This window comes from Thamnophis sirtalis, unplaced genomic scaffold (genome assembly GCF_051295495.1).
Source record: "Thamnophis sirtalis isolate CommonGarterSnake01/CBP01778 unplaced genomic scaffold, rThaSir2_p1.2 scaffold_6, whole genome shotgun sequence".
NCBI lineage: Eukaryota > Metazoa > Chordata > Lepidosauria > Squamata > Natricidae > Thamnophis > Thamnophis sirtalis.
The window spans coordinates 37,517,378-37,534,238 of record NW_028261386.1 but is presented as its reverse complement, the minus strand read 5'-3'; the positions used below and the strand labels follow the sequence as shown (position 1 = coordinate 37,534,238).

Here is a 16,861-nt window from a genome sequence, read left to right as displayed (position 1 = left end):
ATTTTCTGACAGTGAGAACAATCAACTAAAGGAACAGCTTGCCTTCAGAAGTTGTGGAAGCTTCACCCCTGGAGGCTTTCAAGAAGAGATTGGACTACCATTTGACAGAAATGGTGTAGGGTCTCCTGCTTGGGGGGGGGGGAGGTTGGAGTAGATGACCTACAAGGTCCCTTCCAACTCTGAAAATCGGTTAAAAATCAGAACCTTTTCAAACTTGTTTCTCAGGAAAATGTAAGATAAAAAAGTGGATATTTCAGGCAACAGTAATAGAAATCTGTTATGATTCCATGTAGATAAATCCTATGCAAAAGGTTTTGTTAGAGCTATTTCATCACTTCCCCACTACTGTGCCTCTCCAATTGCCAAGAATATATTGAGAAACAAAGAATGAATAAGATTACTTGTATAATGTTAGCCTTGAACATTGGTGGAAATAGAGAATCAAGTATCTACCAGGAAGAATAACTGGGGTTCTTTAGGTTCAAAAGTAGTTCAGGGTCAGCTAAACCTTATTTCCATCTTGAAGGTAACGTAATTCAGGTTGTTAAACATTATCTTTTTTTTCCTGCAATGGTGAAGCTCAGTATATCTTGTGAGCAATTCCTTTTCTCATTGAAAGGAACTTTTGTTCCCAATTGCTCTGGGAAGTTTTTTTTAAGGTGATGTAACAGGTAAAATCAGTCCATTTCTCTCTTTCATTCCCCAGTACCGGTAGTTTGGAATGATCCAGTTTGAAAAACCCCTAGTTTGGTATTGGAAAGCATCTGATAAATTGACACTATGCTAAAAGATGGGAGTTCAATTTTCATCACCAGAATAGGGATAGAATCTTAATTATTGAACTAATCACTTCAAAAGAAATTACCTTAAATCTCTATGTGGCTTGGAACTGTGGTACCTGAGGGATTGCCATTTTCCAAGAGTCTTTAACCATACAACCCAATCTAGCAGAATGGGCATGCTGCAGATCCCACCAGCCAAAGAGTATTAGCTGGCAGGGAGGACAAGATGGCCTTTTCCCATGGTGGCCCCTATTCTGTGGGACATCCTTCCTTTGAGATTAGAATGACCCTAATCCTGTTAGCATTTCTTAAGGACCTAAAAGTTTGGCTATGTTCCCAAGCATGAGATGCTGAATGTGTTAAGGGCCCCATTTCCTGGTTGTATTGCTAACTGGCTGAGTTTTTCAGCTGTTATGTATATTTATTTTGGATATTTCAATTTTGTTTCTAAATGTTTTTAGCATTTTAATTATAATATATTTTTGACTTGCAAGCCACCCACAGTCATTGACTGAGGTATGTGGCCACAGAAATGGAATAAATAAATACATAAATTAGCCTTCCTGGGAGGCTTCTTACAAAGGCATTCAAAGTTTTATTTTTCACAGATTCAGTTATTTCTTCATTGTTTTAGTAGTTAACTACAACAATGGTCTGCTGTATAATCCAATTTTTAGTTTTTGAGTATCCTTCTAATCCAACTGTTTTTCATCATGAGCAATATTTACTAAAGAATAGGTCTTATTCATTTTATGTCAGTAAGGTGAGGGTGAGTGGAAATAAATCATGCATATCTGGAATGAGGAATGAGAATAAATGAGAACAAAAAAAAAGTCTGCTACACCCAAATAATTCAAGCCTACAGAGAAATAAACATGATGAAAAAGCTATAATCTCTTTCAAGCCTTCTGGAAACTGCAAACACTCAACAACTGGGAGTTTATGTTGTCTGACTATCTATCTATCTATCTATCTATCTATCTATCTATCTATCTATCTATCTATCTATCTATCATCTATCACTATGTCAAATTTATGTACCTGCCCATCTCACAAAAAGCATTCAACAATTGAATAAAAAAATGAACATAAAAATACAAAACCACATTAAAAGACAAATATTATAAAAACATTCAAGCATAGGCAAAGAGTGGATAAAAATGAGTACCTTAACAATGGGCTTGTCTAAGTATGTGGTTTCTTGGAGCTCTGTGCCTGATAACAATCAGATTTCAGAATGTAAAAAGAGATGGAAGTAATTCAGTTTCTTGGAATAAGTTACAATTTACTAGTCAACATTTGTTTCTTGCAGAATAGCACTAACAATGAAATATATGAGGGATTGTTTGTTTTAAGCGTCCTATTGTCTAACATTACCACTCTTATTTTTCTCTTCTAGGAAACTTTCTATTCTATATTCTATTTAATACTTTAGCTTGAAACAAAATTAGTATCTCGCTATACTATTTTTTCCAAAGTATCTTGCAGTGATATGCACTTTTCCTCAAAAGTAAATCCAACTGTTTTTAATGAGGCTTATTCCGAAGTAATTGTCAACAAGATTGTAATTCTGATATAGCAGTGGAAATTGGTGCCAGCACAAAAAAGTTGTTATGATCAATGTTTTGTTTGCATCTTTCTTCTACAATTTGTAGATTCCACTCACACACAATGACCAACTAGTATCCATAGCATGATATAGGGGAGTGTGAATGGAGAACAATTTAATCTTATAAATCGCCTAAACAAGAATAATCAGGAGGGAACCTCTTTTTAGTCTTTGTCATTATCAACTGGTTGCTGAGCGTCTGCAATAGGTCTGATGGAAGGTAAGAGTATGGTAACCGTACTCTTAGAACAGCACTGTTCTTTGTAAACAAACCAAGGACTACAAAGATAAAGTTTATAAACTCCAGGGCTATCTGTTATCCAATGGAAGTGAAATTAGAATAGGGGTAATCTAATAATGTTATTGACAAGATATTAATTAGGGCCAGGTGTGGCTTCTTTAGAAGCTGCTTTCAGCTCTGTGCATACCAAAAAGAGGTGTTGAAGCAGCTGTTTGAGCTTTGCAAAAATCATGGGTTCTTTAAGGACTACAATACCCATGTTTTCTCTATGCCCTCATATGTTGTGATTCAAAACACCTACTTTAAATGTTGCACTCATATAGTGTCCTAATGCTGTAATAATAGTAGAATAAGTTGTAGCTTACTATGTGGAGTTAATTTAATTACTTCATTTTATTTTTGACGATTTAGAAAATATATATTGAATATTTTTCTCAGAGTTTGAATTATGAAGCCCAGGGCAAGTACTGGCTGATATCTGTGAGAATAAGCATGGTCAGCTTCTTCTGTTAAGATGTTCAGTATCTGACTGGGATGAGGCCCTATAGATCCATTTTTGTTTTGTGTTTTCTTTTCAAGTCCTGCCATGAGAGACAGGGCTTACATGGCTCAAAAGAGCAATGACTCACCAGTTCTCCTCCTGGTTCCCATGAAGTCAAAAGTCACTTCTGGTGTTAATATTGACAACTGAAAAGAGAAAAGGGCCAGTGAACAAAGCTCACGTGACTGTAATGGATTCTAGGTACACTGAGAAAATTCACACAGAGATAGCTATACTGCATGCTGCTTTGTCTTTTCTGCTCCCAAGAGAGTTGGGCATTTACTACCCAAGAGAGTTGGGGCCCAAATATCAAGACACAAACCCTGCTCCATTTGCAGCTTTACTCTGGGGCCTTTGGGATAGCATCAGTGTTCTAAGCCTTTTATTTTTTTTCCTAGAGAGTGATCCTACATATATAGCAATTAGCATTGTCATTGGCAATGCAACAATAAGAGTTAAGCTGATTAACATAAAGACTAAAGAAAGGGACTGGACTGATTTTTTTGCAAAAATAAGCTGCACTGACTCCTGTCTTATTTACAGAAAAATATTTTATGAGTGCATAGTACAAAAAGTATAGAGAGTAGGCCACCTGCAGACCTTAGCCTTACTCAGAAACCCTCTTGAGTGCATTTCTGGTGATTTGAGGAGATTAATGGACAAAAGAGGTGTCTAAAGCTTTTAACATGTCACATAATACCTGCTATAGTTCTTGTGAAGACAGAAGTTGGGCACCCCTGATTTAAGAGTTGCTTCTTCTTACCAGTGAGTACAAATGAACAGATAAATTAGAATAGTCAGCTGAAAAGAAAAGAAGAAGACCACACCATAAAACACTGCATTAAATAACAACTGTTGGCTGAAAAGAATAGTTTTGCACTTCCAGGATTACCTCAAAGAGAGATTGAAGATGCAAATATAAAAGATGGTAAATGGGATGCCACAAGGCTCTAGGCTTCACAAAAATGGGGACACATCCAAAACACGATTTAGTATCTGGAATTATCAGCTTGCTGAAAACATTTCATTTAAAGCAGCATTATTTAAAAATACTAACTATGATATCAGCCTTGCTTTTCTCCTCCTCTCTTTACCTAATTTGCTAAGTTATTGATTTCAAGAGAGAAAAGCTATTGGGATCAAAAGTTATGTCACTAAAAAATGCTGTGGGAAGTTTTGAGTCTTTGCTCCCATTTAGATGTTATCCAGGTTTTTGCATCTTAGATCTGGCAACATTAAAGTGACTCAAATGAGCATGTGACCTAGCCAATCTCTCAGAATCTTAGAAAGTCATGAATGGTGATAGTATACAACACATGATTTGTGACCTGTATGGAACAATTCCAAGATACCTTATTACTATGAGTTTCTTTGCTATATCAGAACATAGACAATATTATTATGAGCCAAATTCAAACTCATAATTGGACTCATAAATAAAATCCAAGTTTACTTAGTGCTATAAACCACATTTCATCAAGTAAATGTCTATGGAGATTCTCAGTCATCCAGGTCATGGTTGTCCCAAAGGTGCTTTTTTCAAGAGGCAATTGAATTTTCTGGTATTTCTTTGAAGATATTTCGTTCTCATCCAAGAAGCTTCTTCAGCTCTGACTGGATGGTGGGAAAACCTCCATCTTCCCCACCATCTAGTCAGAGCTGGATGAGAAGTGAAATGTTTTCAAAGAAAAACCAGAAAGTCCAGTTGCCTATTTAAAAAAGCACCTTTGGGTTTCACCAAGTACTACTTTATCTTTGATTAATCAAGCTACTTTTCTTGCTATGCAGTAAACTGTACAGATACACCATTTTTATCCCCTTTGGGGAAAGTCAAATCATTATGGGATAAAACTAACCATTTTAAAAATGACCACTAATTGTAGAATTCTTATCACTGGCTATTAACTTGCTTTTCAGCACTGTATTTTCAGGATTACTGTATTGTGTAAATGTGGACTGGTACATGAAATATGATGAAAATTCTGACTTATTGTTCCTTTTTTGTCTCCACCACTGATTCTGATATAGACAAACATTCCAATAAAAATGCAGATGTTGAACACTTTTGTTAATGTTTTATTTCTAAAAAGTGGTCTTGTAATGTTTGCCCAATTAAAAAGCACTATAGATTAGAACCACATGAGTGGGAAGAATATTAACAATATAACCTGAGGTAGTGACTTATAATACCTGACCGCCTAGTTTGGCTTTTGAAATGATGCTTTACTAGCTGTTAAGTCCAAGTCCTTGAATTTGTTATTCAAAAAAAAATTAATGGAGTTATATATCACACACTCTTCTCCAATGATTTATGTATTTGGGTAATATTCATGGTGAGCGTATGCTCTGAAACCAGTAGATTCTTCACAGTGCATAAACTTAAGTTTGCTAAATGAAAATCATAATAAAGAAACAGTGCTGATTCAGGCACAATTAGATATTGTAGTAAATAGAAAAGTTGAAGCAAAATTGCATATTCTTGGAAATGAAGCACAGCTTTCTGTGGCTGTTCCAGATAAAATAGATAACAAAAGTTATGAAGTCAAATGGATGAATGTTGGCTAGCCTAAATCACTAATATTCAAACACATTTCAACCAGCATCTATCTATCTATCTATCTATCTATCTATCTATCTATCTATCTATCTATCTATCTATCTATCTATCTATCTATCTATCTATCTATCTATCTATTACTTCATGTGCCGCCCATCTCATTCAGAGTCCAAATAGATCTAGAAAAAAGTAACTGATTACCAGTTATCTGCTGCCAACACAGATCACTTCAAAAGTACCCAAAGGTTATGGAACTCCATGATTAAGGGAGCATAGATCCCACTAATACAGACAAGTTGGCACTGTTGTTTGAAAGTGCACATAGGTGGGGCTCAGTGGTTGGATTCAGCCAGTTTGCACCACTTTGGGAGAACTTTCTGAGCAGTTTGGTGAACTGTTTGTTGAAAGAAATCATTAGGGCAGAGAACCGATTGTTAAATTATTTGAATCCCACTAGAGGTGGGCTGCTGCCGGTTCACCCTGGATTGGGAAAACTGGTAATGGCGGTGGCAGGAGTCTCCACCCAGCCGCCCGGACACTTCTGTGCTTGTGCGATCATGCACGCATGAGCGAAACGGTAGTAAAATAAATTGCAACCCACCACTGAATCCCACTACTGGTGGGGTTCATATCATAAGGCTCTATCTGCCATCTTGCTGTATTAATCCCCTATAGATCCCCCCACAATGACTCTATATCCTGATCAATATTGCATCAAAGGTTATTTTTTTTTAAACTGAGAAAGTTTGATTAACATTTCTTTTTCAAGGAAGACTGCAAGCCAAAATAGGGAGTATGCAATCAGGTGGACTGTGGCACCTGATTCAGTGTGTGAAACATGGTTTATGACTGAATGTGATATGTGAAGGTCTTAAGTCAAGAAACTATTGTTAAGATAAGCTAGACATAGCATGTTAACTATATTATTGTCTTTAACATATCCATGTCCTTTTTCCTTTGATGCAAAGTGATCAATACAGTATCTATTCAGGAGTGGAATTATAGCAGAACTATTCTATACTGTAGTTTCTTTCCTGGGACTGTTATTTATTTATTTATTCATTAAATTTCTATAGCAGCCCAACTCAATCAACTGACTCTGAGTGGCCTACAATAATTGTATTACACTGTGAGGATGTTTTCGCCAAGCATTGTTTCTATAGTGGGAAGTTTGTTGTAGATCACGGGTATCAAACTCGTGGTGTCATGTTGCTGTCATGTGACATTTTGTGACATTTTTCCCATTTGCAGAGCTGAGGTTGGCATGGCCTGCGTGTGACACATCCAGCCCGCAGCCACCAGTTTGACACCCCTGTTGTAGATTAACTGAGATTTAATTATGGATGGAGGGGTCTGCTTAATCTTCCTTCGGGGCTGGCACACAGTCCTAAATTCATAATAATCTTCCTTATAGTAATATAGCTTCTAATTATTTCCTGTCACCAGACACACATACTTGCCAAACTTCATTTCTTGATCTCCACAACAAATCTATTATATAGAATTTGTCTTGTGGAATACATATGACAAGCCAGTAAAGAAACAGTTAATCCTCTTAGCACAATCATTTGTTTTAATTCAAAGATGGCAGTTCAGAGGACTATGTTAATTAATGAAATATACCTGTTCATTTGTAATATTTTTAATTCAAAACTCAAAATTCAAGTGTGCTATTTCCTTTCTTTACAAACTGACCTCACTTAAAAATGCAATATTTTCTGCATTGCAGGAAGTTTAAAACCCAGTTAAATCTGTGCTGAGAGAGGAATTATCACTTCAATTACTTGGTAAATCTGATTAATGTCATGTAAGATTATTTATGGAGGGAGGAAGTCAAACTTGATGCGAGGCATTGCAAACATTTGGCAAGAAATCTGCTTCATCTTTAACGTAGTGTTTAGTCAGAGGGTCTTGTACTTAAATAATCACTTAGGTCTATTCAACCATTAAAACCAAAAAACACAACTAGAAAAGTCAATTGTGGCATAAGTAATAGTGATGTGAAATTGTTTGCTGTTTGATTGTGGATGTAACTCTGCCCATTTGCAACAGAAGTAAAAACAACTGGTAAGGGATACTTATGCTAGCCTAACATTTTTTGCGTAAGTCTGGGAGACCATCCAGATCATATTATCTACATTAATCCAGGTTTTTATTTCTCTTTGGATCCAGGTTCCACCTCAGATGATACTTTCAGATACAGATGGCTTTCAAAACAAATGAAACTATGATTCACTTATCCAACTAGCTTTAATCATTCAGAAGGACACTTTGTTCTCAATTGGAAAGAAAGCACCAAAGCCTTCCCAATTCTCTAGCACATGGCACAGAGAAGATTCTTTTCCTGGACATGCCTATCTAATCTTTTTGTGCCATGGGGATTTCCTACTATTCCTTTCAGGAGCACAGCAGGGGAGGAAATAATTCAGTTCTCTTTCTAGACCTGCTCTATCAGTGTGGGGCCCCTTACTGCTGATATTATTTGCATTTTAAAAGATCTTTTGTTAATACTTAAACATGTTAAGAGTCACCTTTAGTATGCCCTTGAGATTCAGTGTAATGTTTGGCCCACAATGAGTACAGGGGTGCAAACATGTAGTTTCTTTGCCATCAATATAGAAAGTGTTTCTCACTGTTACTTTTTTATGATTTTTTTTTAGTTTTGGGCTTTCCTGAGGCATATTCTGTCCAAATGCTAGCCAGGTCTGGCCTTGCAAAGTATTTTGAGAAGTTGCTAAGATTCTGCTAAAACTCATTCGGTTTAATTACCAAGAGAGTCATAATTCAAATAAAGGTATAAGAATAAACAAGGGTTTGTTACAAGAATCATCTCATGACCTTGCCTTGCAGAAGAATCTTCTTTTTCCAATGAATTTGTGTGTTAGCATTGGTTACATGTTGATCATATCCAAGGAAGATGACCTCATCATCATCCCCCTCCTTCCCTCCCCCTCTTCTATAATTATGGTTGGTAGCACATTCAGCCAGGAGCATTTTTTTTTTTGCATTTTTATCCATCTAGCAAGTCTTTCCCAAGGACCTGAGTTAGTCAGATATTTTTTAATGGTATTAAATATATTATTGCACAATGTAAACTGTTCAACTAAAGCTGCCTTCTGAAATTGACTGATGATGATTTTGTCAATGCTCCTGGTGATCAAGTGGTGCTCTAGAAGTTTTGGAATTGCACCCAAAGTACCTCTTACTGTAGGTACTCTCTTTACTTTTTTTGTAACAGTTCTACTTTTACTGTGGTCCAAAAATAAGTCAGAAAGAAAAGTTGCCACCTACGGTTTCCTTAGAAAATCTCTAAGAATCTATTACTGAAATCAGGGTTAAGTCTACTTGCTAGGGATAGATTTTTAGCAGTTTTCTAAGAAAAGAGATATTGACAACTTTTCATTCAAAATAGTTTGTGGACCACTGTAAAATATATGGGAAAATCCCATTGCCAATGAAAATGAATCTAGGGTTAGGGGTAAGATTAGGGTTAGAGGTAGGATTAGGATTGGGATTAACTACTTGGAGATATCACTGAAAAGTAATGCTAGGAACAGATACTTAGCGATTTTCTAGGGCAAAGAGACTTGGCAGCTTTTAGTTCAGAATTATTTGTGGACCACCATAAAAAGCATGTACAAATCCCATTGCCAATGAAAATGAATGTAGGGTTAGGGTTAGAATTAGTATTAAGCTTAATTTTAATTGGCAATGGGATTTTCCCATGTATTTTACTGTGGTCCACAAACAAGTCCAAATAAAAAGTTGTCACCTGTACTTTCATTAGCGAACTTCTAAGAATCCTATCCTGACACCAGTTTTCAGCCCAGACTATAAGGTGACATAACCCTAACCCTAACTTTTATCCTTATCCAATTTTCATTGGTAATAGGATTTTCCCATGTATTTTATTATGGCCCTCAAACAGGTCTGAACAAAAAGTTCCTCACTTTCTTTACAGGACCTTTTAGAGTGTATCCCTAACATCAGTTTTGTGAGCTGACTCCAAGGAGACCTAATCCTAGCCTAACCTTGACCCTAACCATAGTCTAATTTTCATTGCCAATGAGATTTCTCATGTATTTTCCCAATTTTTTCCCCATTTTACCACTTTCTTGCCACAATTGTTAAGTGAATCCCAGCAGTTGTTAAGTTAGTAACATGGTTATTAAGTGAATCTGGCTTATCCATTGACTTTGCTTATCAGAAGATCTTAAAAGGTGATCACATCACCCTGGGACACTGCAATTCTCATAAATATGAGTCAATTGTCCAGGAATCGGAATTTTGATCATGTGATCATGGGGATGATACAACGGTTGTGTGAAAAATGGTCATGTCACTTTTTTTTAGTGCCATTGTAACTTCAAACAGTCACTAAACAATCTGTTTGTAAGTTAAAAACTACTTGTATTGTTTATGCCAGTGTGCCTGCTGATGGCTGTTTTGTCTGAGTCTTTGTCTGAACCATCGTTGTGTGAGTTTCAATATAATATATGTAAGTATATCAGGGGTGGGTTCCTGCCAGTTCTAACCTCTTCTATAGAAGAGGTTCCACAAATCTACAGTGCCATTTAGAACCGGTTCCAGCTCCCTCCCCCCCGCCCGTCTGCATATCATCAAGATGAAGAGTGAGAGGAGGAATTCTGGGAGTTGAAGTCCACAAGTCTTAAAGCTGTCAAGGTTGAACACCCCTGGAGGTTTTTTTCCTAAAGGGTTAGGGGTGCAAGGGTCTTGTAACTTGACAGCTTTAAGACTTGCATGCTTCAAATGCCAGAGTTTCTGAGCCAACATTTTGGTTGCTAAGCAAGAGCGTTGCTAAGTGAGTTTCACCACATTTTACAAGTTGGCCACGCCCACCCAGTCACATGGCTGGCAAGCCACTCCCACTCAGTCACATGGCCGGCAAGCCACTTCCACCTGGTCACATGGCCACCAAGCCACTCCCACAAAGCAGGCAACACCTACAGAAGAGGTTCTAAAAAAATTTGAAACCCACCACTGATATACACTATCAAAATCTAAGTATACTAACATAATTAATCAAACTCTACTCCTTTATTTCCTTTACTCCTGATTCTAAGGAATTTATTTTTCCCTTTTTTCTGTAACCAGTTATCTGCCTAAGCTGTTTACGTGACAGTCCACCAAAGAAGAAGAAAGTCTCTTGATTTTGATAGTCACAGGTAACATTTTTCTGTTTTCAGGCAGCCCACTCCTTCCCAATGTGTGCAATAAATGAATCACTTCATTTGATCCATGAAAAGTTATACAATAAATAAATCTATTAGTCTAGCACGACTCTTTGTTGTTTTGACTATAAAACTGTTTATGGAAGAATGGAATGAAATAACTGTCAACTCTAAAATCATTAACATTTCTTAAGTTCCATTGTTTCTAGCCACAAGGAACAACAATGAATTCTAACCTTATTATTGATTTAAAGCTTAATAGATGAATTTAGAGAAACCTTTTTATCACACACTCTTGTGATCCTTTTTTGATACAAGGATAATATTGCTAACCTTACAGGATTCTTGAACAGATTATAATACAGTAACATGAAACTCTTAAAATGTTTATTGTATAGATTAGAAATAATTATTAGGCTTAGATATCTGATTATGCTTTTCTAAGCATGTTTCACTACTTTTTGCATGAGTCTTCTGCTCCTCTGTGCTAACTTATTTCACATTTCTGCAAAATTGTCAGATGTAAGTGCCATATTTAATGGAAAAAACCCTCAGAAAATATACAGACTGAACAAACAGCTTTAACAATATATAGTACTGCTGGTATCTAAAATTAAATTTTAGTGTCAGCCTTTTGTCTACTACTGTTAACTTGCAGTTAACTTGCAGTGTGTTACTGGTACATATTTTTGTGGGTTGAAGAAGAATTGAATTCCAATGTGAGATAGGAAATGTATAGGGCTCTGTAATAGATGGTTTATTTGCTCTAACATTTTATTTTTTCTCTGGGAACAAAGCGCAATAAGCTTCTCCTTATTTTATTTCCACAATAGCAGTCCTGTGAGCTAGATTAATCTGAATAGTCCCCCAATAAGTTACATGAACAAGTGAACCTGGATTTTTTTCCCTGTTGTTGCAAGTCCCTACAATTTTCTTGGCCAAGTTTTTCAGAAGCTTATCATTGCCTCCTTCTTAAGGCTGAAATATTTACAGTTAAATCCAACTCCTTAACCAGGATGATTTACAGTAATTTAAAGATTGATATTTCCCAAATGTCTATTAATATCAGTAAAGATTAGTCTTTATGTATGCAAGCAATTTTGAATAAGTATAAATTCACAAGAATTCGTGGTTAAAAGCTTCTACTGTACAAATCATGATTTCATATTCTTCCCCAGTTGTTTGTTGAAGAAAACTATTAAGTTGATTACTATATGATCTTGGATAACCATCCAGCTGTTTTAGGAATGAATATCACTGGACACCATTCATAAAAAAGAATTTGTAAAAATCTAAACAGCTCACCAATCTACCTTCCCCAGTATTCATTTGTTTGTTTGATCTATATATCTTATTTTTATGTATTAGTTCAGGTTGCATACGTAGCACTTGCTCTATGAGAGAGAGACAGAGAGAGACAGAGAGAGAGAGAGAGAGAGACAGACAGACAGACAGACCGCCCCAAATCATCCACTGAGCTTCCATGGCCAAGGGCAGATAAAAACCAACAAGTTGTCCTATGGCAACTTGGCCATGGCGAGTTGTCACATTCCGCATCTGGACCTTCCTGAACAGCACCACTTGGAATGGTGCTGAGGCTGGACCTGAAGTAGAGGCCTGGACCTTAGCTTCAGCACTAGTACCACCACTCAAAAAGACTGTTCCCCAAGATATAATTGATCCTGTGGCCCAGTGCCCCCCACAACCTGTTTCTCTCTAGGCAGTGTTGTCTTTTTGTTGGCACACCCATGTGGCTTATCCAGGTCACATGAGGCCTTTGTTCTAGAAGCAGCTTTAGAGAATGCTATGGCCTCTGCAGACTCTGACAATTGCATGAAAACATGCCCTATTCTCGTGCAATGCCCTCTTGTGTAACTTCTGGTGAATCTGGAGACCACACAAGAGCATTCTTCCTTTGCCTCAGTAGCCTCCAAAAATGTATGAGAATGGGACATGCTTTTGAGAATAGCTGTAGGGTTTTAGTGAATGCTGTATCCTAAAATGTCATTGCATGTGTTGGGAAAAACCTAATTATTGAGCATAACTGCACTAGAAATTGAACAAACAGCACACCATAAGACATCTCACTTTGGATCCAGACTCATAGTGCAGATAAATAGGTCTTTATTTAAAAAAAGCAAAGCTTTACATTAAAAAAAAAATTCTAAAAATGTCATATTTGACACACATGGCATAGGTTATGGAAGAACGGTTTATCATTCTTGCAATAGAATCACAACTGACACTCCCTTTATTTTTTAGCCTTGCTCTGTCAGTCTTTGTTCATATAAAATTATTTGATAGGTATGTTCATTAATATACTACTGTATTACCTACATGTATAATACAATCCAGTATCATATAATATAGTATCATATACCAGTACGTAGTGCTGTATTAGCAGCAGAAACAATTTGAAAGGTCACATATGTTTTATCACTTGTGTTTATAGCAAAAGCACATGCTGCAAGCCACAAGAGTTGAAATTGTGGGAGAAGTGGAAGTCATGTGGGTTGTTTCAGGTATTTTTTTTTTAAGTCAATAAATGCATCTGCATTTGCACAGCTATACATAACAGCATATTTTAAAATAAAAAACCTTGTGTTATGATCATAAACAGTCGTGTAGATGATCTGGCCTTCAATTAAAAATGCCTTAAAAATGACTGATGATGTGCTATCATGGTCAATGGAAAGGCAAATAAGGACAAACCTTAATTTCCTCGTTAAAGATCTCTGTCCACCCCCACTAAAGGTGAAGATGCGGAAAATGTTGCAGAACAGGTTCTATAGCTTTGAAAATGCTTCCAGAAGTGAGAGTCTTAATACAGATAAACTGATATATACAAATGTCGGTCACCTACAAAAATACCATCAAAAACAAGTCATAAGCGGGTAATTAGTATATACTGAGGGAGAAACAACATTAGGATAACAAATTGGAGAAGCATCTCTTTTCCTGTGTATAAGCAAGAAAATATTGCCAGCCTGGTGTCTCCACCCCCCCCCCCCTAACAAAACAACTTTCTCTAAACTGACATCTGCCTCAAATCAGAAAAGTAACAGGACTTTCTTCAATCAAGTTGGAACTGGAGTTGTGGAGGAATGGAATTGGTGAAGAAAATCCATTTTTCTTCAGTAGCCCTGATAAAACATAACTGTAAAAAAAAATCCTCCTCCTCCTAATCTACATGTGTGAAAGTATCCTATTTGATTTATATGTCCTTCCTGCTAAATCTGGCCATGCTCTTTAAAAAGAAAAAAAAAGAAACCTTCAGCCACCAAAAATATTGCTAAATGAAAATCTTTTTGGTTATTATTAAATGCATTCAATATTAAATAATTTTTACACAGCAGCAACATTATTATTGCAATTTATTTTATTTTACATTCCTCTTCAAGGAACATCAAACTGAGGAAACAAAGAGTGATTAAAACAATATTCAATTAGAACAATTAATCACTAATGCCTGCTCAGAAAAAAGCCATCCTAAGGAGAGAAAAAAAGATTGCAGTGCAGAAATGATGAGAGAAGAATATACTTCACCCTCTTAGTTTCACTTTTCCCTTAACTCTCCTTCAATCTTATCATCACTACATAGTCATTGACTTCAAGCTATACACAATACTAGCCAGTGGCTACTGCTGTAAGCAAAATACTCTAGATTGAGAGAGACTGACTTGCAATAGAGTGTTTTACTTTATTCGTTCACTTGGTTGATTTGAAAAGTCCTCCCAACCGTTCCCTTAGCAGGTTTTGTGTTTGCACATCACCCCATCTAACAGGACACAGGTAGCCCTCGAGTTACGACCACAATTGAGTCCAAAATTTCTGTTGCTAAGTGAGACATTTTAAAGTGAATTCTCCCCATTTTACAACCTTACTTGCCACAGTTGTTAAGTGAATAGTTGCAGTTTTAAGTTAGTAACATGGTTGTTATGTGACTCTGACTTCCCCATTACTGTGCTTATCAGAAGGTCGCAAGAGGTGATCTGGGACACTGCAACCAGAAATATGAGTCAGCTGCTAATCATCTGAATTTTGATCATGTGACCATGAGGAGGCTGCAACAGTCGTAAGTATGAGGAAACAGTCATAAGTCACTTTTCTCAGTGCCATTTTAACTTCGAACTATACCTTATGCTCACTAAACGAACTGCTATAATTTCACTAAACGAACTGCTATAATTTGAGGACTCCTTGTCCTTTGAAGTGAAGCAGCAGGTATTGGATTACATTACATAAGGTATAGTTTGTCCTTCAGTATTTTTGCACTGGAAGTAGGTATGCTAAGAATTTAGATTTTCATGAACGGGCTGCATAGTGTTAGTTGTTTAATTTATATTGTTGTATTTTTACTACTGAAATAACAAGGTGTCTCTGGTAGTTTCTGCTTCAGATGCCGGAGGCCTTGTGTACTGCAGATTTTAACTTAAGGGGTAGATGAGTTTAGCTGGCTGTGCCTTAAGCAACAACATACCTTGGACCAGCCCAGAGTGGGAGACAGGAAACCTGGTTGGGTATTAATACTGCCCGGTAATCAAGCTACTGTCAGATAAATTTAAATAAAGAACCCACTGAGCTCTCTTGAGAATTATCTTCATTCCCTCTTCATACTGTTTACACCCACTTTCCTGTCATACCCAAAACTGAGAGACAGTAGTTGTGCTAATTAACCAGCAGCCCTCCTACTCATCAGTGACAAGTTTATCCTTGTAAAAGGGAAGAATTCAGCAGTGATAAATGTGCTTTTATTTTGCAAGTCTGGTTTTCCCCAAGAGCAATTAAAAATGTTACAAGCCCGGAAGAATAATTTTATTTAAGTAACATTCCTTCATTAATAAGGTGTGTGCTCTTTTAGAGATGATCTATTTTTTATCTTGGTAAAGGAGAAAAAGAATTATCTGGAAAGAGTAAAACAACTCCAGTATATATGTAATCATATAAATAGCAAGTATTTGTCTGTGCAGCTAGGCCAATGAAAGATCTACAGCTGCTCATCCGATTGGCAAATGTTTTGTTTGAAAACACATGACAACTATTCCTGTAGTATTTAATTTAAGAACTGTTGCTATGGGGCTTGGCCTTCAAATCCTTTTAACTCTTGACTGTGTGCTTTTATGACATCAGAGAGGCCAGGCCAATGGCAGAAGAAAAAGGCAGGGTCATCCTTGGCTTCCTATAACTTCTATAGAAAAGAGAGAGAGAGGGAGGGAGGGAGAGAGAAGAAGAAGGAGGAGGAGGGGAGGGGGAGGGATGGAGAGAGAGAGAGAGAGACCCCCTTTTTAACAGCACGACAAAAGGTACTATTATATGAACTTACATTAAGATGCAGCACTTACTCAGCATTGATTTCCCACTGCATGCTGATTGGCATTTAATATTTATTTACAGATATTCAAGCTAAAAGTAGAGGCACAGCATTAGAACCTCGCTGAACATCCAAAACTATTACCTCACTATATTTCAAAGCACACCCAATACCTTAAGATATTTCCCAAACTCAAGCCCTTTATTTGCAGCCTGCCTTCTTCCATACTCTAGTTTATCTTCCCTCCCTCCCCATACACACAACCATCCATCCTTAAGGACATTTTAATAAGCCAAAAGAAAAGGTCAGGTGGTGGCAAGAAAGGCAGACCCCTTTCTTCCAAATGTCTGTGCTCCTTCCAGAAAAGTGTCTGGCCATTTCAGAAACATTGTGGGCTATTAATGTAAAATTTCCATAACAAGGAGATACTTGCCAGAGTCATTAAATCCTCTCCAGCATTAACTCTCCCTGAGCCAAACCCAGTCTTAAATCAATAGAATCATAAAGATGGAAAAAGCTCCAGGAAATCATCCAGCCCAAGTTCCATAACAATATTGTTCATTGTATTTAACTTCTGACAAGTTGACAGTCCACATCTAGCCAACCAAGCCAGAAACAAGAGGTATCT

General features: G+C 36.9%; 1 long non-coding RNA gene across 1 annotated transcript in view; it reads left to right on the top strand.

Annotated features, from left to right (window-relative positions):
- LOC106537997 (uncharacterized) overlaps positions 1-10,916 on the top strand; it is a 219,125-nt gene extending 208,209 nt beyond the window's left edge. The window contains exon 7 of the long non-coding RNA XR_015696925.1: positions 10,846-10,916. This is a non-coding gene — a long non-coding RNA (uncharacterized LOC106537997). The remainder of the gene's footprint in view (positions 1-10,845) is intronic.
- Positions 10,917-16,861: the final 5,945 nt, after the last annotated feature.